The 22,558-nt window shown below is 47.6% G+C and overlaps 1 pseudogene; it reads left to right on the top strand.

Moving 5' to 3' along the window:
- Window positions 1–711: 711 nt before the first annotated feature.
- Window positions 712–21,686, top strand: LOC128822730 (dnaJ homolog subfamily B member 5-like; annotated as a pseudogene).
- Window positions 21,687–22,558: the final 872 nt, after the last annotated feature.

Raw genomic sequence — 22,558 nt, 5'->3', positions numbered from 1 at the left:
CTCAAGGCAAGCCTTGGATGCTTGGGATGGATACCAGGGGCTCAGTGCAACACTGTGGATGTGCACCCCCAGGGGTACCCAGCCACCCTCATCTAAGCTGCTGTGGTTGGGGGAGGGGTCCATCTGTAACCTCCACTGAGAGTAAGAACAGGGCAAACATCTGGTAACTTGTATGATGGTGAAGGAAAGGGCCCAAAGCTCACATCTGATGCAGAAATCTGTTTGCTGGAGGGGCTTGACTGTCTGGGGCTGCCCAGGGGTGTTTGGATTAAGGATGGGGTGAGAGGATAAAACCTGGACCATATCAGGGAGCAGGACATGAGCACAAGGACTTAGCAGAGAGCAGTGGATCTGCTGGGGCAATGCCTGGAGAAGTCAAAGAGCCAGGAGCAAGCATTGAGCTTCTCTGCATGAGGCAGGACATGTCAGGCCAGGTTTGGGAGGGACGGGAGTTTGCCATTAGAAAACCGAAGAGCAAGAAGTAGTGGGAAGTGTCATTGGAGGACTGTGGGGAATGTCCTGTCACTGGGTCACTGACCTTTCTTGGGAAGCATGGACTTGAGCTGGCTCTGCTACTGTTGGCTGGTGGAACACAGTGAACGGCAGCTGTGCGATGTGTGTGCCGGTCTGATCCCTGACTTTGATATTCACCTTATGAAGAGCTGTCTTTCTGCTTTCAGGAATAAGCACTTGGCTCCCAACAGCATTGCCATCATGGGAAAGGACTATTACAGGATTTTGGGCATCTAGTCTGGTGCCAATGAGGATGAAATCAAGAAAGTCTACCAGAAAATGGCCCTGAAATATCACCCTGATAAGAATAAAGACCCCAATGCCAAGGAGAAGTTCAAGGAGATCACAGAGGCTTGTGACATCCTAAATGACCCCAAGAAATGAGCCATCTATGACTGGTATGGGGAAGAAGGTAAGGGGATGAGTGCTGTCACTCAAAGGTAGGGGTGCTTGGTCCAAATAGGCTTTTATAGGTGAGGGAGTGTTGTCTCACCCTCAGCATAGCTGGAGTTGTCCTCATAATTCATGCCTTCCTCTGAAATGAGGCTGATAGCTGCAGACTCAGGGAGAGCAAAGGCTCTGCCAATGCCAGAAATCACCTCTCAACCTGCTCCTCCCCAGACTGCTCCATTTTTCCAACCTGCCACCCTGCTTCCCAGAATGGCTAGAGTCTCCCTGCCCTCTGCCCCAGAGCCTGGCAGCCAGCTGAGACAATGGAAGTGGAAGGAGCTCATCTCCTAGGTCATACCTGGGGTAATTCAATAGCTGTCGGGATCTGTGATATTTGAATGCTCCTGAGATTGTAGAAAGTCTCTGTCTTTCAGCCCCGCTGCCAAAGAAGGAGTCGTAATTCATCTGTGCTGGTTTTCAAGGTTGTTTATTTCTTCTTATCTAAAATATTTTCTCTCTGACCTGCAGCAGGTCTGTCTCGCAGGACAGCGTGCGGGGCTCTGCCCCTCAGTGGGATGTTACAAACATGATATACTAGAAACTACGTGTGCTATATTTACAACAACGTGCCAATATCTATCACCCATGTTGAACAGTGTGTCCCCAGTCTAAACCAATAGAAAAATGCCAACACCACAGTGAAACATGGAGGGCATGAAGAAGAAGAAAAAGGACAAGGCACGCCCACTTTCCTCCATCTTGCCCCCTTTGAACCCCTTATCTAGAATCCTAAAATTCTACTTTTGCACCCGTGCCACACTAATTACTACTTATATCAAACACTCAGAGCTTGTAATTCATCCTGTAAGATTGAAAACTCTTTTCCATGGATAGAGATCAGAGACAGTATCTCTCGGGGCTCTGTACAGAGGGGTTTCTGACCCCCTGCCAGGGTTCCAGACCTTCCAGGGCAGCCACAGGGATGCCCTGGATTCCCACAAATAGCAACCTAAATTTCCCAGTATAGTTTTGCCTGCATTTCCCCCCACATTTGGGCACCAGCCCCACTGTCCTCCCCAGTATAGGCTGATCTACAGGACTCAAAACTTTTCCCAATTTAAGTAATAGGTCCTTGTTTTGAAAACCAAGTGGCTGCTGTTGTTGAGGGGTTGGCACAGAGGAGGAGATTCACTCCACCACAGGTGGCCTTATTAGTAAAAAATGGAAGAGTGCAAATATCATCTGCATTAATCAGCCCAGGGCTTGGGTGCTTAAAAGAGCAGGAGGTCTGGCAGGATCAGGATGCTGGGTGGAAGATGAAGCCCTTTTTGTGGGGCCAGCAGGCAGGTGCATCCCCATACGAGCTACCAGCAGAATTTAACTAGTGGTGGTGATTTGCTCCAATGCTGAGCCAGGAGTCACCTCAGAGACTGACTCAGTGAGGTGGGTATTTGCTTTATTTGGCACTGGGTATGTTGGGGATTGCGCCTCCTAACATGCACACACAGCACTTTTACACAGCACAATATATGGTTAAATTTAATGCATATTCATTAAATTCCTTGGGATAGGAGTGGTTATACAAATTACTTTTTGGAAGTCATTAATATCATTAGCATATGTGACCCACAATTGCAAGCACAGTGTACTGTGGTGGTCGCTCTGAGGAAGGCTTTGAGTCTTTCTCAGGGGTTTTTCTGATGAAGGCCAGCAGTCTTCCTCACTCTGCCCTATTCACCTTTCTTTCTGAAGCATGTGCAGTCCTTTGCTGGCTGGTTCAGGATTTTCTGCTGACAGTAGGTTTTGTTCCTCTCATCTTGACAAGGCACATTCTGTTTCTCTTATCTTGACAAGGCTAAGGCACATCCTGCTTCTTAGGCTTGTGATTAATATTTGGTGACTCTTAAAAGTTAACGCATTGTCATGGTTTGACACTGGCGCAATGCCAGCGCCCCCATGAAAATGCACCTTCCCCAAATAAATGCTGTGAGATGTTATCAGGAACAGAGCAGAGCAGGCCCAAGCTTAATAACAAAGGAAAAAAAACCCTTTATTAAATTACTACTACTACAGAAAACACATAAACTAAATCCAGGATGAAGACCTTTTAAAACACCCCTCCTCCTCCCAATTTCCAAAACACCCACCATGAAACATCACCCGGGATTCCTGATCAAATTACCACCCTTCAGATAATCAATACTCAAGTTATCAAGGGAGAGAGAAGTCTCTCTTGCACCACAGACCCCCCAGGAAACACAGTTGCCACCTCCTGTGTTTCCCTGTCACACATGGCAACCGCCCGGAGAAAATCTGCCAGTGTGACACTCTCCTTTCCATGTCACAGTGCTCTCACCACTGTGCATGGACAGACTGCTCATAGGGCTCCTTTAAGGATGCTTTGCCACGGACCCAAAGATACAACAGTTCAGCTTCTCATCTTGGGACTACAGTCCCCCCCATTTTCCCCTGGGGCCAAGGGTCCAAGAACAGAGATCATCTTCTTTCCCGAAGACAGAGGGCATCACCATTCCCTCCTCAGCTTTCTTCTGTTCTTGCCATTCTTGTGCTGTTAGAAGCTGAAGCAGGTCTCCTTGGGTCACCACTGCATCCCCCTAAAATGCAGTCTCTATTGCAGGAGATTTTGTTTCAGTCCATGGCTAACAAGAAAAGTCCAGCCAAAAGCTACTCCATCATCTCCTCCCACCTAAATATTTCTTCTTCTAACATGTCAGGTCCAGGACTGTCTCTCTTCCACTACAAATCAAGGAGGAATAATATTTTACAAAGCCCTCATTTCCTGGAAAGGGTTAAAAGTTCAGACTCCCTGGACGGCTGAAATCTCTGTCCAGCATCCCGTCTCCCACGCTGGGCATCATCCCCCCCCCCTTTCTCCTTCTCCTCTGCCGGCAAATTTCCAGGTGCCGCCCGGCTCTCTGTCACTTTCCCTCTGTGGGGGGGGAACAAAGGCATCTCCGCTTCTCACCACCCTTCCGTCTGCAGGAGCTGGCTCGGTTCCAGACCTTCAGCCCCTCGGCCTACCTGGACTAGGCCGCGTGGCTTCCCCTCCCCCACCCAGCCCATGGCTGGGCAGGGGAGAGCCTGCACTCTCTGATGACCGGAACCAAAAAAGACAGTTCTCCTGGGAGTCCTTGCTTTTAACCCCCTGTGTTCTCAGAGGCGTGTCCATACTTTCAGTGGTCACTCCAGGTGCCAATATCCAAACCTGACCACTGATTGGTTTGACCCAACTTCCTGGAAAAAAAATTCACTTCCATGTCAAACCACGACACTCATGCTTACATGAGTTAACTATTGATCAACTTCTTTCAGTGGGTTAATTCTTGACCTATTATGTCAGGGCTATGATGGATGCACTTGATTTGCTGTGGTGTAAAATGAGAAGAGATTGTCTCAAGTGGGAAACAAGCCTTTCCCTGAAGTTACCACTGAAATCAGACCCTGCTTGGGCTGGCATCACCAGATTAAAGGTGAAACCTCCTGGCTGTACAGTCTGTTAGGGACAGAGACTCACTGGGGATTTGGTGAAATCTCCATGGCCAAAGGCAGCTAAAATAATTTCAAGTTAAGGAGGGAAGGAAGAGGAGACCCTTCCTTTTAGCAGGAAGGGGAATACCAGTAAAACCAAACTCCATTGGTGTTTTGGGGAACCAGCACTGGACACACACAAAAAGCTGAGGCAGAAATGGGTGAAAACATGGTTGGGGGCCCCACACACCTTTTGTTTTCCATCAGATGCCATTTTTGGGGTTTGTTTTTTTGGTTTTTTTGGGGGTTTTTTTTGCGCAGTATGTCCTGGACATTGGCATTTCAAGGGGCTTTTGGGTCCCACATGCTGGGGTGGGCGAAGTGAAGTGAAAGATTCCCCACTCCACGATAGAAACTTCATCACTGTCCCAGATTGAAAAGCAAGATGTATTCTATTTGCCATCTGTATGGCAGGTGTCTTGTGTTAAGTGGGCAGTTTTTCCTTATCTCTTCCACAATCAATCCTCCCTCCGGGGAGACATTTGCTGATAATGGGCTATTGAATGTCACTGCATGACTGATAAGAACTATAACATCCCATTGTAAGATGCTCCGCCCAGAGGGAGGAGCCAAGCATTCCTACCTGCATATAGTCTTGAGATTCTGGCCCACCAGCACAGCTTTTTCTGCGCTGGATTTTGCCAGAGGAACAGCTGCTTCTTCCACTGCCTCTTCAGAGGAAGACTACACCCTTTTCTACAGGATCACTACTCCAACAGAACCACACCTGACACTCCAGGAGGACTGCAGCCACAATTCCAATTGGACTGCTACCAACACCCTGTCCAACAGGGTGTCAGGTTGTATTCTGACTCTGTCAGTGTTGTTTTGGTTCACTGCATTGTTTATTTTATCTTTTTATTTTCTTCCCTAATAAAGAACTGTTATTCCTGCTCCCATATTTTTGCCTGAGAGCTCCCCTTAATTTCAAATTTATAACAATTTGGAGGGAAGGGGTCTACATTTTTCCATTTCAGGGGAGGCTCCTGACTTCCTTAACTGACACCTGTCTTTCCAAACCTAGACAATCACTGATCTCCAAACTTGCCCACTCTATGCTTTGTGCTGGACACCCTCCCTTCTCCAGCTGTGCGGAAGGTGGTCCAATGGACAGCCTGTCAGAAAATCCTTTTTCTGTCACCAGCATGCCCTGAAAAACGTCCTTGAGCTAGGCTTGGCTTAACCCTTCCCAGGCCTTACTGGTCAAAAATAGCCTTGCAGAGCATGTGACCTCTTTGGAGGCCACTTGTCATGTGCCTTGGCTGCTTGGGACTTTGGGGGGTGTGTGTGTGTATACAGTGGCATAAGGCTCTGCCCAACATCTGGAAGGGGAGTTTCCTGTGGGAATAATTACCAAAAGATCCAAACCTTAAACTTACCTGACATTTTATACAAAGAGCTGTATCCCTTCTACTGTGTGCTGTCCTGGAGGTCTGCTGACCTTGACCTTCTTTGACAGCAAGATTCATAGTCACTCACTGAGCTCAGAGCCTGTCCTCACCTGCAGGATGTGATGCTTCTGGACCGCAGATATCAGTGCAGCCCAAAGGACAGTGCTATTTGAGCAGAAGGGAGACTGCCCATGGGGAAAAATGGAGATGGGCTGATCAGGAAATGTTGTAAATCAAAAGGCCATGAATTAGGTGGAGAGAAGAAAGCAAGTGCTTAGTCAGGGTAGTGGGGACAAATTCTGAACAGCTTTTGAGCTTGCAGGTTGTAGGGGCAGGACTGTGTTTCATGGATTGGGGTGGTGCCTTCCTGGACCATAGTGTCCACAGGTGGCTGGGCTGGAGGGGGTGAGCTACACCTCCAGGAGCTGCTGGAAGGGCTGCCTGGAGCCAGCAGAGACCATACTCCTCTGTGGAAAGTACAGTCCCAGCATAGCATCTGCCTGCAGGGAGTGTTAATGTCTCATCTTTCCACTTCGCTTCCAGGTCTCAAAACTGGAGGTGGCTCTCCAGGTGCCTTGATGCCTTAAGTTTTAGCTTTTATATTTTCCAGATTCTGTACTGCATTAGTATATAACTCTGAGCTTCATAGAAAGTGTTAGCAAGTTCTCTTCACAGTTTAGTTAGACAAAACAATCCTTTTCCAGCCTGAGAACCAAGGACACCGTTAGAGCTTCAGGCCCCAAAAAGTATAAACAACAGCAAATTGAGGAGAGCAATCTGGGAGGATGTGACTTCATAACCTGAAGCTGTAATTGGACAATTAACCCCAATATGTAAATGGACTAAAACTTATAAAAGTGTGAAAATGTGTGACCCGTCGTCCATCTTGGGTGTCGCCTTGGCCAGGCTCTTGTACTGCCCAAGGTGTATCCTTTGAAGGCCTTTTTAATAAATACCTACTTTATTTCTTTAACACTGTCTAGCCTCTGTTCTAGGTAGCCTCTCAAGGCATCAGGCTCAGGGAACACCTTCCACTACACCTTCCATGGAGACTCCCATGCCACCTTCATATCCTTCCTCGGAGGCTCTAGCCCCTTTGATATCTTCTTCACCAACAGCTGCTCACGAGTGTTCAATGGCTTTGACCAGGAAGACATGGATATGGATGACAACGACAACCCTTTCAGCACCTTCATTCAGTTTGGGTACAGTGGCATTAATGGGGTTCACCAGCGGCACCAGGAGTCCCTGCACATGCAGAGAAAGGTCCAAGACTCACCTGTCATCCACGAGCTCAAGGTGTTCCTGGAAGAGATCTACCATGGATCCACCAAGGGGATGAAGATCACTTGCAGAAGGCTCAACGCTGATGGCCGGACCATGTGGACTGAGGACAAGATCATAAACATTGTCATCAAACAAGGTTAGAAGGAGGGAACCAAAATCACATTCCCCAAGGAAGGGAATTCCACTCCAGACAACATCCCTACCAACATCGTCTTCTTCCTCAAGGACAAGCCTCACTCACACTTCAAGAGGGATGGGACAAACATGGTCTATACCGCAAACATCAGTCTTAAAGAGGTGGGTATGAGTGGGAATACTCATGGGGTGGGAAGTGTCACTGCATTGTGGCATGTGGAACCAAGAAGGGAGTCAGTCCTTGTCCTGTACTGATGAGGAAGGACCAGGTAGGTCATGAGAGACATGAGCAAAGACCTTTGCAGAGACGAGGTGCAGAGACTAGCTCATAGTTTGTTTTGGAGATGCTCAACCTGTGTTCCAAGTGTAGGATATGGGTGCTGCAGTCCTTGATGAACATGTCTTGTTTCTTTAGTCAATAAGTGGTATTTACCCATTTTCTCCCATCCCCATATGTCTTGTCCCTCTATTTTAGTGTATTCACATGTGGAAGAGAGCCCAGATCCTCTGCAGGAACAAGGGAAAAAACAAGTTTGCTGGCATGAGTGTCTGGTCGCTGTTTTTTCTCAGAGACAAGCCTGCTGTGGCTTAATTACTGTCCAAGATAGCACAGGTTACCTCTCCCCACAGAGAGCAGTGTCATTGTCATGGGGAGAAAGGTGGTACCTCGCCCTCACTGAGCAATGCTTTAGCCTTTTCTTCGGTTCTGGCTTTTCTAGATAAAAACACAAATAAACAAAATATCCAGGCAGTGATCATATTCCAACACATACAGGCTGCCAGTCCTGGAGGTTGGATGCATCAGAGCCAGCAATCTGTGCAAAGGTGGTAAAGGAAGGGGAGAGTACCCAATTACAAGATGTGCCATTCACTGCCACTACTGTATAATTGCCTTTTAATAAATCCCAGCTGGCCGCTGCATTTAACATCAATGTTTTTGGCACCTACCATTTGCTGTTCCTTTCAGACTGTAGACAACATGTCATCTTAATGAGATGATTTTTTTTTTAAGACAGATTTATGTTCTCAAATGCATTTGATAGAAATAAGCTCAATGGGCCAGACAGGATAGGGAAACATTAACTCATTAGTGTGCCAATGAGTTGGGAGAGCTTTGTGATAGCTCTACATCTCAGCTGGGGCTGTGACCGGGTATACTGGAGGCAATCCTTCTCCCCCATCCCACAAACTCCCCTCCTCAGAGCAGCCTGGGGAGGCAATGCCCTGCTGGCTGCCACATCCTCCCAGCCAGGGCAGCATGGAGTGGTCGCTGTCTGATGGCTGCCACTACCTGGCGGCTGCAGAAGACAGAGGTGTAAAAAATCTTCCCTAGATCTCGGGGTTCTGTGGTCAAGATGACCCCGAGATCGTAAAAAGTCTTATCCTCCCAGCCCCGCAGCCAAAGAAGTCCAGATGCGTCAGTTTTGCTTCTCAAGGTTGTTTATTTTCTCTTATCTATAACATTCTTTCTCTGACCTGCTAAGCTCTGTCTAGCAAGTCGGGTTGTGGCATTCTGTCTGCCCTCTAGGGAGGTGTTTACATTTTATACTATGAACGACGTGTACTTTATTTACAATTAATTCCCAATACCTATCACCTATGTTAGACAGTGTGTCTCTACTCTAAACCAATGAAAAGTGTAACCATCACAGTGAAAGATGGAGGACAAGAAGAAGGAGAAGAAAGACAAGACACACCCAAATTCCTCCATCTTGCCTCCTGAACCCCATTCTAAAAAAACCCAAAATTCTACTTTTTCACCCTGTGTTACATTAACTCAAACTCTTGTGACCTGTAAATCTTCACACAAAGTAGGCAGCTTTTTTCCACGGGCTAAAATAGAAGCCACAGATGTTTTTGATTTCGTGCCAAGGCCTCCGAGCCCCCTGCCAGGATCTCAAGACAGCTAGGGCAGCCAGAGGTATGTCCTGGGTTCCCACACCTAGAGACTTGTTGTCTCGGTTTGAAAAGACATGTGTCTGCTAAGGAAGGCAGGAGCCTTCCTTGAAATGGAAAATGTAAGCCCCCTCCCTCCGAAGTATTATAATTTTGAAATTAAGGGGCTCTCAGTCAAAGATATGGGAATAAGAATAACAGTTCTTTACTAGGAAAATTGAAAATAAATGAAATAGTACAAAAGAAACTACTGACAGAGTCAGAAAACGACCTGACACCCTGTTGGTCAGGATGTTGGTAGCAGTCCAATTAAATAGCGGCTGCAGTCCTCCTGGAGTGAGAGATATGGTTCTGTTGAAGCAAGGATCCTGTAGAAGGGTGTAGGTTTCCTCTGAAGATCCAGTGGTGGTATAGATGGGCTTGGTCCTCCTCTGGGAATCCAGTGGGAAAAGGCTGCCTGTGGTGTTCCAAATCTCCGATTATATTCAAGAAGGAATGCTTGGCTCCTCCCCCTGGGCGGAGCATCTCACAATGGGATGATGTAATTTTATCAGTCATGTAGTGAGACTCAATGGCCCATTAACAGAAGATATCTCCCCGGAGGGAGGATGGGTTGTGGAAGAGATAAAGAAACCTGCCCCACCTGGTTTTAACAGGTGGCCCAATTAACAGAAGATAACTTCCCTACCTCGAACAGATGGCAATAGAATACACACCCCCAGCCACATCTTGTATTTGCAACCTAAGGCATTTGTAGGCTGTAGGGACGTAAGTGTCTGTTCTTAAAATTACAGGTGTGCATAACAGGAGGAGATCAAGCGAGGGAAGAGTGACACTGCTCTGTCAGTAGCTGCCTCTCCTGGGAGGCAGATGTTCAGGAAGCACTGCCAGCAGGGGCTTGCATCTGCCTGGCTGCCTGCCTAGCATCTGTGCCCAACAGCTACTCACTTTGCATCATTTACCTGGTATAACCTTCCTCAAAGCATCTATGGCTGAGATGCCATCAGTGGTGACAATTCTCCCCTCCCCCTCCCCCCCCCCCCCAGCTTGGCTGGGAATGGATGATGACTCGCAGTGCAGAGCTCATCTATCAAACCTGTGGTGGTTTAATAATAATACTAAGCCTCTTTATAGGATGCAGGGCAGATCTTGTGGTTTACTGGTGTTACTTCAGCAATCAGTTTCCCAAATGCCAATGAAGTTTGGCAAGAAGAACAAAAGCAGGAACATACAGCGGAGGAACAATTACCTCTGGTTCCTGCATCTTGGCTTTAGGAAGGAAATGTTAAGGTCATGTCTGCCTTGATGGTTACTGCCTGCTTCTGCTTGCATCCCTTTGCTTGCCTCATCAACATGCTTCCATGGGGAGTTCCTGCTCACCCTCCCATTTTATGGCTGAAAATCATAGAATCATAGAAGAGGCTGAGTTGGAAAGGACTGTTATAGGTGGATATTGTGATTATTTGCTCTCGCAATTAAGGGATAAATATCATGTGTATGTTAAGAAAAGTTTTATTGATGTATGGTTATGTTATTGTAGTTTGTTGTTTAGACGTCCTCTGTTCTCCCCATAGTCCCCTTCTGTAGTATCCCATGAACTCCGTCCCCACAACCAATTCCCAAGGGCATTACCTTGGGAAGACTTACCATAGAGTTCATTCCTCCTGTGGGACAGACAAGACTCCCTCATGGACATCTGACCATATTTTGCAACCTTCCTTGGTTTCTCCTTTCCCTGTTTCCTCCTTGGCTGGGTACCCCTGGTGGCTGCCCCCTCTCCCCTGGAGACCAATCCCCTTTGCCCTGCTCTTAGCTCTGCCAGCCCATCCCTTCCCATTCTTAAGCTGTCCACAGCACATGCTAGTCCTCTTTTTGCCTGGGTTTCCCTTTGGCATACCCTGAATAAATCTCGCTGGAACTAACCCTTACAAAAGAGCCTTCTGCTTCTCTTTGCTGAGCCAGCTGCAGTGAGTCTGGTGTGTGGATCTGACTGCATTGCCTGAATGCTAATCCAACCGGCTTTTCCACACGAGATGCTTGTTGGGAACAGATAATAGGTAGCAGCACCCACCATCCAACTCACACTTTTACACCCTTCCCCCCACTGTATTGTTGCCACTGGACAGCCTTGGTTGTCGGGGACATGTAGAGGGAAGGCGTGTACATGTGCCCCTTGTATGGGGCAGTTGGGAATTGGGAAGGCTTGTTGCTAGGGAGGCGTGGCATGCAAACACCTGACCTCCAATCAAATTGCAAGAAAGCACTTTCCACCAATGGATGGCAAAGAAGAGTTAACTGACAGATTTTGGGAGGGGCCAGGGTTGGCTGATGCAACACCAGGGGTATAAAAGGTGGAGCCGCCATTTTATGGTCGAGTATGTGGCAGTCAGTCACACACTCCCAGCGCACTGCCCTTTTTTCCCTATTCAGTCCTTTGTTGTATTAGTTGAGGTTCAATAAATATTTTAAAAATTTAAAAGTGAGGCGTCGTTTCTTATCGTAGCAGCGGTCTCCACTGGGTAATAATTAGCATTGACTCCATGATTGCAGAAGGCTTTATTGCATCATGGTATACTATACTATACCTATTAATAAAAACTCTCATCGCTCTTGCAGACAGTCCGATACAGACAGACCAGATTGGTTAATTGAAATCCAAACACCATCACCATTGGCCAATTAAGAAATCACCCTTTGGTAAACAAATCTCCATAACACATTCCACATGTGCACAACAGGTTGTCATGGTTTGATGCTGGCGCAATGCCAGTGTCCCCATGAAAATGCACCTTTCCCAAATGAGTGCTGTGAGATGCGATCAGGAACAGAGCAGAGCAGGCCCAAGCTTAAAAACAAAGGGATAAACTTTATTAAGCTACTATTACTATAATAAAAGACACACAGAATTCAGGATGGAAACCCCCCAAAACATTCCTCCTCCCCCCACCCAATTTCCAACAAAACACATTGAGACACAACCCTGGATTCCTGATCAAGTTACCACCCTTCAGATAATCAATTCTTAGTTCATCAAGGGAGAGAGGAGTCTCTCCTGTGCCATAGACCCCCAGGAAACACAATTGCAACTTCTTGTGTTTCCATGTCACACATGGAACCGCCCGGCGAAAATCTGCCATTGTGACACCCTCCTTTTCATGTCACAGTGCTCTCACCACTGTGCATGGACTGAAACTGCTCATAGGGTTTCCTTTTAAGGATGCTTTGCCAAGGACCAAAAGAACACCAGTTTCTCATTTTTGGGACAACACTCCCCCCCATTTTCTCCTCCCCTGGGGCTGAGGGTCTCAAGAACAGAGATCTTCTTCTTCCTGAAGACAGAGGGCACCACCATACCCTCCTCAACCTTTTTCTCTGTTCACTCCACTCCTGCACTCTTCTTGGCCCAAGTCATTGCATCCCCCTAAAATGCAGTCTCTGTTGCAGGAGAGATTGGTCCAGTCTATGGCTATACAAGAAAAGTCCAGCCAAAAGCCACTCAATCATCTCCTCCCACCTAGGGTTTCTTTTCCCCATCTTCTTCTGGCATCCCAGGTCCCAGACTGTCTCTTTTCTCTTCCAAATCGAGGAGTAGTGTTTTGCAAAGCTTTCTTTTCCCAGGAAAGGGTTAAAAGTCTCAGACTCCCAGGACGGCTGAAATCTCACAGCAGGCTGCCGAAATCTCACAGCAGGCTGCTGAACTCCCATGGCTGGGCACCGGCTTCCCCGCCACCTCTGTCTTCTCTGCAGCGATTTCCAGATGGAACGGGCTCTCTCTCTCTCTCTCTCTGGGGGGGCTGCCTGGGACATCTCAGTGCTCCTCCACCCTTCCGTCCTGTGGGGGTGTCAGGGTTTGACACTGGCACAATGCCAGCGCCCCCATGAAAATACACCTTCTTAATAGAAATGCTGTGAGATGTTATCAGGAACAGAGCAGAGCAGGCTTAAGCTTAATAACAAATTTAAAAAAACTATATTAAACTACTACTACTGTACAAGACACACACACTAAATTTAGGATGAAGACCTTCCAGAATACTCTTCCTCCTACTCAATTTCCAAAACAACTACAATGAGACATCACCCGGGAATCCTGATCAAGTTGTCACCCTTCAGATAATTAATACTCAGTCTATTAAGGGAGAGAGGAGTCTCTCTTGCACCATAGACCCCCAGGAAACACAGTTGCGACTTCTTGTGTTTCTGTGTCACACATGGCAACTGCCTGGAGAAAATCTGCCAGTGTGACACTCTCTTTTCTATGTCACAGTGCTCTCACTACTATTCATGGACAGACTACCTATAGGACTCCTTTAAGGATGCTTTGTCACGGATTCAAAGAGACAACAGTTCAGCTTCTCATCTTAGGACTACAGTCCCCCGCATTTTCCCCTGGGGCCAAGGGTCTAAGAAGATCATCTTCTTCCTGAAGACAGAGGGTATCACCATTCCCTCCTCAGCTTTTTTCTGTTCTTGCCATTCCTGTGCTGGTGGTTGCTGAAGCAGGTCTCCTTGGTTAACTACTGCATCCCCCTAAAATGCAGTCTCTATTGCAGGAGATTTTGGTTCAGTCCATGGCTAACAAGAAAAGTCCAGCCAAAAGCTACTCCATCATCTCCTCTCACCTAAAAATTTCTTCTTTTAAAATCTCAGGTCCTGGACTGTCTCTCTTCCACTATAAATTGAGGAGGATTAATATTTTACAAAGCCTTCATTTTCCAGGATAGGGTTAAAAGTTCAGACTCCCCGGATGGCTGAAATCTCTGCCCAGAACTCCTAACTCTCTCACTGGGCATCTTCCCTCCCCCCCTTCTCCTTCTCCTCTGATGGCAAATTTCCAGGTGCCATTAGGCTTTTTGTCTTTTTCGCTTTGAGGAGGGGGGGGGAACAAAGGCATCTCTGCTTTTCTCCACCCTTCCATCTGCAGGAGCTGGCTCGGTTCCAGTCCTTCAGCCCCTTGGCCTACCTTAACCAGGCCGCATGGCTTCCCCTCCCCCGCCCAGCCCATGGCTGGGCAGGGGAGAGTCTGCACTCTCCGACGACCGAAACTAAAGAGACAGTTCCCCTGGGAGTTCTTGCTTTTAAACCCCTGTGTTCTCAGAGGCGTGTCCATATCTTCAGTGGTCACTCTAGGTGCCAATATCCAAACCTGACCACTGATTGGTTTGACCTAACTTCCTGAAAAAGTTCACTTCTATGTCAAACCACGACAGGGGGGACCGGCCTGGTTCCATTCCCTTCACCCCCCTTCTCCCTCTGGGGCTCCGGCCTACCTCAGCCACAGGCTGCATGGTTTCCCCTTCCCCACTCAGTCTGTAGCCAGGCAGGGGAGAGTCTGCACTCTCCGATGACCGGAACCAAAGAGAAAGTTCGCCTGGGAGTTCTTGCTTTTAACCCCCTGTGTTCTCAGAGGCGTGTCCATACCTTCAGTGGTCACTCCAAGTGCCAATATCCAAACCTGACCACTGATTGGTTTGACCCCAACTTCCTGAGAAAATTCACTTCTGTGTCAAACCACGACACAGGTGCAGCAAGTAAAGATAAGAATTGTTTATTTTCTCTGAGCTTTCTCACAGCTTCCCAGGAAAATCCTGGGAAAGCTATCTCTCTCTTTGTTCAGAGGATATGTGATTACCACAGTTTCTCACAGGATCCATCAGGATCATTGAGTCCAACTCCTGACCCTATGCAGGACACCCAAAGAATCACACCATATGCCTAAGACCATTGTCCAAACACTTCTTGAACTCTGTCAAGCTTGGTGCTGTGACTGCTTCCCTGGGGAGTGCATTCCAGTGCCCATCCAACCTCTGGGTGAAGAACCTTGTCGTGGTTTGATACTGACCCAATGCCAGGCACCCACGAGAGTCGCTCGCTCACCCTCCCCTGCCACAGCTGGGCAAAGGAGGGTGTCCGGGCTTGTAAGATAAGCATATATTCTATTTGCCATCTGTCGGAGGTGGGGCAGGTATCTTCTGTTAAGTTGGGCAGTTTTCTTATCTCTTCCAAGAACAATGTCTCCCTCCGGGGAGATATCTTCTGTTAATGGGCCATTGAATGACTCACTGCATGACTGATAAAGTTACATCATCCCACTGTGAGATGCTCCACCCAGAGGGAGGAGCCAAGCATCCCTACCTGCATAAAATCAGCATTTTTTGGGACATCAGAACAGCCTCTTCACTGGATTCCCAAAGGAGCAGCTTCTTCCCCACTGAATTCCTAGAGGAAGACCAGGCCCATCTACTCTATCACCAGACCTTCAGAGAAAACTACACCTTTCTATGGGATCACCGCTTCAACAGCATTTCATCTGCCACTCCAGGAGGAGCAGCCACCATTTAACTGGACAATCACCAACACCCTGACTCTATCAGTAGTTTTGTTTGTACTAATTACATTTTTTTTAATTTAGTTTTTTCCTAGTAATGAACTGTTATTCCCATTCCCATATCTCTGCCTGAGAGCCTTTTTACTTTGAAATTGTGGTAATTCAGAGGGACGGGGTTTACCTTTTCCATTTCACGGGAGGCCATTGCCTTCCTTCACAGACTCCTGTCTTTTCAAACCTAGACGGAAGGAAAAGGAAAAAAAGTTAATGAAGGTTTCATGAGTGAGATAAGGATTGGGAGAAATATTTCAAGGGCAAAACAGGCTCAACTTTAGTTGAAAAGTGAATTTATTACTAACAGACTCAGAGGAGGATAAAGAGAAATAAAATAATCCCTTAAAACACTGTTTCCCCCCCCCAGCCCCTTCCTCCTTCCCACCGACAGTGCAGGGAGACAGGGTGTGGGGGTTTTGGTCAGTTCATCACTGAGATTTTCTTCTGCTGCTTAGGGAGAGGAGTCCTTCCCCTGTGAGGCCATGGGGTCCCTCCCACTGGAGACAGCTCTCCGTGAACTTCTCTGGCATGGGCCCACTCTCACGAGCAGCAGCCCTACTGCACCTGCTGCAACGTGAACTCCCCCCACAGGCAGACAGTCCTCCCAAAACTGCTGTGACGTGGGTCACTCTTCCATGGGGTGCATTCCTCCAAGGACAGGCTCCTCTAGCCTGGAAGCAAGGGCCCTCTCTCTCCACTGGGTCTCCCACTGGATCACAGCCTCCTCCAAGCATCTACCCTGCTCTGGCTTGGGCACCGCCCCCCACGGGCTGTGGGTGGATCTCTGCATCCCACGTGGACCCATGGGCTGCAGGGGGACAACCTGCTTCACCATGGTCTTCACCATGGCCTGCAGAGGAATCTCGGCTCTGGTGCCTGGAGCACCTCTTCCCCCTCCTTCTCCACTGACTTTAGTGTCTCCATGTTGTTTCCCTCACATGTTCTCACCTCCTCCTCCTCTTCTCTGGCTAGAAGCAAAACCCCTGAGTTTGTTTTGATTTTCTTCTTAAATATGTCATCACAAAGGCGTTACTAGCCTCTGTCATTGGCAAAGTTTAAGCCAGCAGAATGTCCATCTTCAGAGCCGTCAGGGATTGGCTCTGCTGGACATGGCAGAAGCTTCCAGCAGCTTTTCACAGGAGCCATCTTTGTGGCCCCCCTGATACCTAAAACCAGGCCATGCCAAACCAATACAAACCTTTTCCTGATATCCAACCTAAACCGCCCCTGACAACTTCATGCTGTTTCCTCGAGTCCTGTCACTGGTCAAGAGAATGAAAAGATTGGAACCTGCCCCTCTGCTTCCCCTCCATGAGGATGCTGAAGACCACAATGAGGTCTCCTCTTAGTCTCTTCCAGGTTGAACAAACCAAGTGACCTCAGCGACTCCTCGTATGGCTCTCCCTCCAGACCCTTCACCATCCTCCTGGCCCTCCTTTGAATGCTCTCTAATAGTTTAATGTCTTTTTCATATTGTAATGCCAAAAGCTACACACAATATTCAAGGTGAGACCACACCAGTGCAGAGCAGAGTGGGATAATCACCTCCCTTGATCGGCTGGTGATGCTGTTCCTGATGCACCCCTGGATACAGTTGGCCTTCCTGGCTGCCAGGGCACTTCTGACTTATTCAACTTGCCATCAACCAGGATCCCCAGGTCCCATTCTGCAGCGCTGCTCTCCAGCCTTTCGTTCCCCAGTCTATACACACAACCAGGGTTGCCCTGTCCCAGGTGCAGAATCCAGCACTTGCCCTTTTTGAACTTCATAAAGTTTGTGATTGCCTGTCAGCGATTGAGAGATGGGACTCTATTATGGCCTGGGGTTCCCAGGGTCTATCAGACCCCGGCTGCCGTAGGTGTCCTGGATAGCACTGGGCTGATAAGCACAACCTGTCCAGGTCCCTCAGGCAAGCTCCCAGCCGCAGGCAATCTTAGCAAGCAGCTCAGCTCTTAAGTGAGATCAGTTCTTTGGTGAATTCAGCTCTTTAGTGATTTCAGCTCTTTGCTTGCTAAGTGCCACAGGCAGACACGTGGGGAGAGAGAGGAGAAGGCTGCATGAGGCTCCACAGTGGTGTCTTTATTGGCAGCTCCAGTGAAGGGTTTCAGTGACAGCTCTTCTGCCAAACTGGGAAGAAATGGAGGTTTATATAGGGTACAGAGGTTTTAGAAATTGGTCCAATAGTAAGGGTCGAGGTGAATATGACCTATAGTCTTACAGAGAGATAACAAGGGTCTGAAGGTGGAAGAGGGGCTACTTTGGTCCAGTCATCATGACTAGGCATTTATCTTAGGCAAGTGACCGCCAGGGAGGCCTTGCAGGGCCTCTGGCTTTTACAGGACTCCACTTAGTGCAATCAAGAAGTCGTTTATTGTTTCTAAAGTTCGGTTTATATACTCTTACAGCTTTGAATAAAATTTTCCGCTGCCAAGCAATAACTACATTATTAATACAATCTTGCACCTGCAGTCTTACATGGCTTCCTTAAAACAAAGCACAACATTCCTTTTCCTTCCTCCCTCAGATTTCTGTTTCCCAAGGCTTTTGGCTTACCAAGGCCAAGATGTCCACCTCATCCATCAACTCTCCATACTCTCTGCTCCACTGCCCAGCTGCTTCCCCATAATTGCCCATCTCTCTCATTTGTTCAGGTCTCTCTGGAGGGCCCCTCTGCCTCCAGGGAGTCGACAGCTCCTCCCAATTTAGTGCTGTCAGCAAATTTACTTAGTATTCTTTTGAGTCCTGCATCGTGGTTGTTAATGAAGGTGTTGAAGATCACTGGGCTGAGGACGGAGCCCTGCAGAGCCCCACTAGTGACCAGTCACCAGCCTGATGTTACCTCATTTACTGTAACCCTTTGTGCCTGACCCATGAGGCAGTTGCTCGCCCATCATGTAATATAGTTATCCAGCTGTGCGCTGGACATTTTGTTCAGAAGGATCCAGTGAAAGACTGTGGTGGTGCGTGGCTACGCAAAATGAGCAGACAAGCTTTGTGAATTGGAAGTTGGAGTTTTTGTTTTGTAAATCTGAAGTTGGAGTTTCTATTCTGTATTTTTACGTATATTCAGCCTCCCCCCTGAAGTTATTCCCATTGGATTTCACCTGTGATGTATTTAGACTGGACTCTGTTTCTATTGGATTTACCTTATCTCTTATATTCCCTATAAAAGCTGTGACGCAACCCCCTCCCATCGTCACTTGTACGTGCGGTGTTCGAGCAAATACAACCTACTTCGGACGACACACAAGTGTCCAATCTCTTGAGTCTCTTTATCTCGGTCTTAGTCGCGCTGGCAAAACCATTCTGTCCATATCGGAGCAACGAACAACAAGGTGGTTGTTGCTCACAAACACGGCCACTCCCAGAAGCCGCTGGTCGGCACCCGGGAAACAGAAGCCCTGTGGAAACAGGAACCAAAGAGAAAGCAACAAAAGACAGTATCAAAAGCCTTGCTTTTGGATATCAGGTTTGACAAGCAGGACTTTCCCCTCATGAAGCTGTGCTGGGTGTGACCAATGACTGCGTTGTCCTCCAGGTGTTTTTCAAAATGCCCTTTCTCTGGCACACATGAACCCATACAGCCTTGTATGGTGCATAACAGTGGACACCAAAAAGTATGAGGGATCCAGCATCCTTGGCTAAGCATGGGGCAGAAATGCATTGACATGGGGAGACTGTCCTTCATTTGCCCCCCAACCTGCTAGAGATCTAGCCAAGCATTCACTGCTTTTATGAAGATGGCACTGGGCATCATCCTGCAGCCAGAAAAGCTCTTCCCATGAGGAGGGCCTGTGTAGGAATACAGCTAGAAAGCTGAGCTGGGAGCACTGTTCAGCTCATGACAGAAGTGGATATGATAGCATTAGTAGGCTGCAAGCCTTGGCAACAGAAAGCAGAACTTTGAAGAAGGAATGCAGAAGTTAGCGGTGCGCTTGGTAAGCAGAACTTATGTAAGACGGTACATACCTGCACTAGTTTATATGAGGCTTTGAATTAAGCAATGTTACCTAGTTACATAAATGTTATAGTTGTGCTATTTTTAGTTACTGCCGAAAAGGTATATAAACTCAGCTTTGTGTATCAATAAATGGCTTAATGTGTGCAAACCATGGAGTCCACATCTCTAATCAATCGCCGTCAAATGGTACCCTCGTGGTGAGGAAGTGATGATTGCCTAGCTGAGTGACTGGTGATGAGCCCTGCAGAACAAAGTGCTGCTGTGAGGAAGCAGAAAAGCCGGCCAGTGACAAACCCCTCTGGGATATAGAAGGTTAGCCACTGCAGGGGACAATGGGTCAGGGGATGTCTGCCCAGGAGAGACGTTTTTGAACTTACGTCTAAGTTGCTGTGACAGCATGGCAAAATTTTGCCCTCACATGACTTAAAAGTCCTATTATGATGGACAGCAGCTGATATGCTAGGAGTCACTGAGTCCATGGTCTTTACAACAGATCTGTGGGACAAAGCAGGAATTAAGCTATGGGATTCTGCTACCAAGAGAAATAAAGTGGCTGCAGAAATGCTACCCTTCTGGCGGGTGATTTTTGGGGCCTTAAAGGCTCAAGAAAACTCCCAGGCTACGGGGAATGCCTGCCTTCCCACTGTGGCAGAAGCTCAGTGCTCTTTAAAATCTGAAGAGACTGCTGCTAAAGTCAAACAGATTGCCGTTTGCTCCCCCTTTACTGCGGCGTCTGAGAATGCCTTACATTCCAAAGAGACTGCTGCATCTCTCCCACCATAGCAAACACAATCCACAGCCCCAGTACCCTCTCTTATGAGGGAAAGAGAGGAGGGCCCTTTGCACTCTGAAGGGGCTTTCGCTGCTTGCTACAGTCCAGAAAACAGTGAGGAAAACGAAAAAGAGGATCCCAAGGAGGATCCCTTTGATCCCAGACACATCGATCCTGACAAAGAACCTGATTTATATCCCCCCGACCCTCATGACAACTGGGTATGCTTAAAACAAGCATTAAGGGAGGGGGGTTTTGACATTGCTGAAAGAATTGTGGCACTGGTAATATATTTGGGACCCCAAAAGCGAACTGCCTATTGGGAACAACTGTCTTTCCCAGAAATTAAAGAGCTCCGATGGGCAGTTACAGAGCTCAGTATAAGCTCACCTCATTTTACAAACATGCTAGATTCTGTGTTTGCTGCTCACATAATGACCCTGCACGATTTAAAAACTCTCACTCGGCTACTGCTATCCCCCGTTCAATACAGCTTGTGCGAAAAGGAGTGGGAGAAAGGTTTGCAAAACCTTCTTAAAACTTATATGGGTCATGCTAATTAGACCCTGGCAGGCCTCACAATGAGACAGCTTATAGGAACGGGACCGTACACAGATCCTGCCGCCCAGGCACGAGACTGCCCAAGGGAAGCCCTTGATGGAATCCGGGATGCAGCTCGCCAAGCCTTTTTTAAGGTCCCTGATGCAAAAACTCCTCAGAAAGTATTCACAACCATTGTCCAGAGGCCTCAGGAGCCCTACATGCAGTTTATCAATTTGGCGTTCAAGTGCTTGCTTAAGATGGTCAATAATGTAGATGCCTGTGAAATTTTGCTTTTAAAACTTGCTGTTGAAAATGCAAACACAGACTGTAAAAAACTCCTTAAGTCCCTGCCTAACCAAGAACCAACTCTTATTGAAATGATTGAAGCGCGCAACCATATTAGGACAATAGAACATCAATATGAAGCCATGGCCGCAGCTTTTGCAGCCACCAAAGGTGCCTTTGGAACTCTGGCAGTTTGTTTCAGCTGTAGCAAACATGGCCACCTTAAAAAAAGACTGCTTTGTTCAAAAAGGGCCTAAGCCAAAAACCCCTGATGCATGTCCACAGTGTCATAAGGGTGGTCATTTTGCTAACCAGTGTCACTCTAAGTATGATTCTGAAGGTCGCCCGATCCAGGGAAACTGGAACTGCAGCACAGACCTGCACCGCGCTCTGACACAAATACCCCAGCTGACACAAATACCTCAGCCACCACCGCAGATGCTGCTACCGCAGATGCCGCCACCGCAGATGCCAACTGTGGAAGTGCAGCCACCAAGAATACTCAGCAGAGGATTGCCTCAAGTCTTCACCCAGCAACTGCAGGCAGTGTCGGACCGGACCTGTCAACCTCAATCACAGTAACGTTGCTCAACTCTTCTGTTCATTTACTCCCTACAGGAATTTTTGGCCCACAAGGACCCCAGAAAAGTGCTCTGCTGGTGGGGAGGTCTTCAACTACCCTTTTAGGTCTTTTTTTCCTCCTGGGAGTTAGACTCAGACTCTGTTGGGGAAATTAAAATCATGGCTTGGACTCCCTTTCTGTGAGTTTGAGGGCCCCAAGTTGGGCAACTCCCTGGGGGCTCCCCTGGCAGGGGAGACCCTCCTGGAGCAGTTCTGTGTCAGGAACGAGAGACACATTGGACTTTTTTGGTCTTCAGCTTCTGTTTATTGTTATCTTATCAAAACTTCAGCACGCTCTCTGCACCAGACTCTGCGTGCAGGAAAAACAGCACAAAAATGGCTAACAATCTCTTGTTATGAGGCCTTTTAAGTCTAATCAAAAACTAAGCTACCCAATTAAGAAGTGACACCTAAATTATTTTCCTTTCTAACCCAATAACTGACCCCTAAAGACCCGCAATGCGGATTTTTCTACCCAATTACAAGATACCACCTAAACCCAAGAAGAAAGAGGAAGAAGAAGAAAGAAGAAAGGAACTCGAGACAACACCCTATATCCTCTATCTTGAACCCATCTGTAACATACAAAAAATCCTAAAACCTAAATTTCTCACCCATGTGACATACTAAACTACTCTCTACAATCTCTACAATCTATTTCACACTTTTGTGGTTTCTAGTTTACCTTGAGGCTTTGGAAGTTTTCTCCATGAATGAGGGTCAAAGTCAGTGCTCCCCTGGGGGTCAGGACACCCCAGAGCAGACAGAAAAATATTCCCAGTGCCCTGGGTTTCCACACCTTTCCACCCTGTACTGTCCCTCAAGGTACACAT

Source organism: Vidua macroura (assembly GCF_024509145.1).
Source record: "Vidua macroura isolate BioBank_ID:100142 chromosome W unlocalized genomic scaffold, ASM2450914v1 whyW_random_scaffold_38, whole genome shotgun sequence".
Taxonomy (NCBI): Eukaryota; Metazoa; Chordata; class Aves; order Passeriformes; family Viduidae; genus Vidua; species Vidua macroura.
Note: the sequence above shows the minus strand (reverse complement) of the source record. Positions and strands in the feature narration are given on the sequence as shown.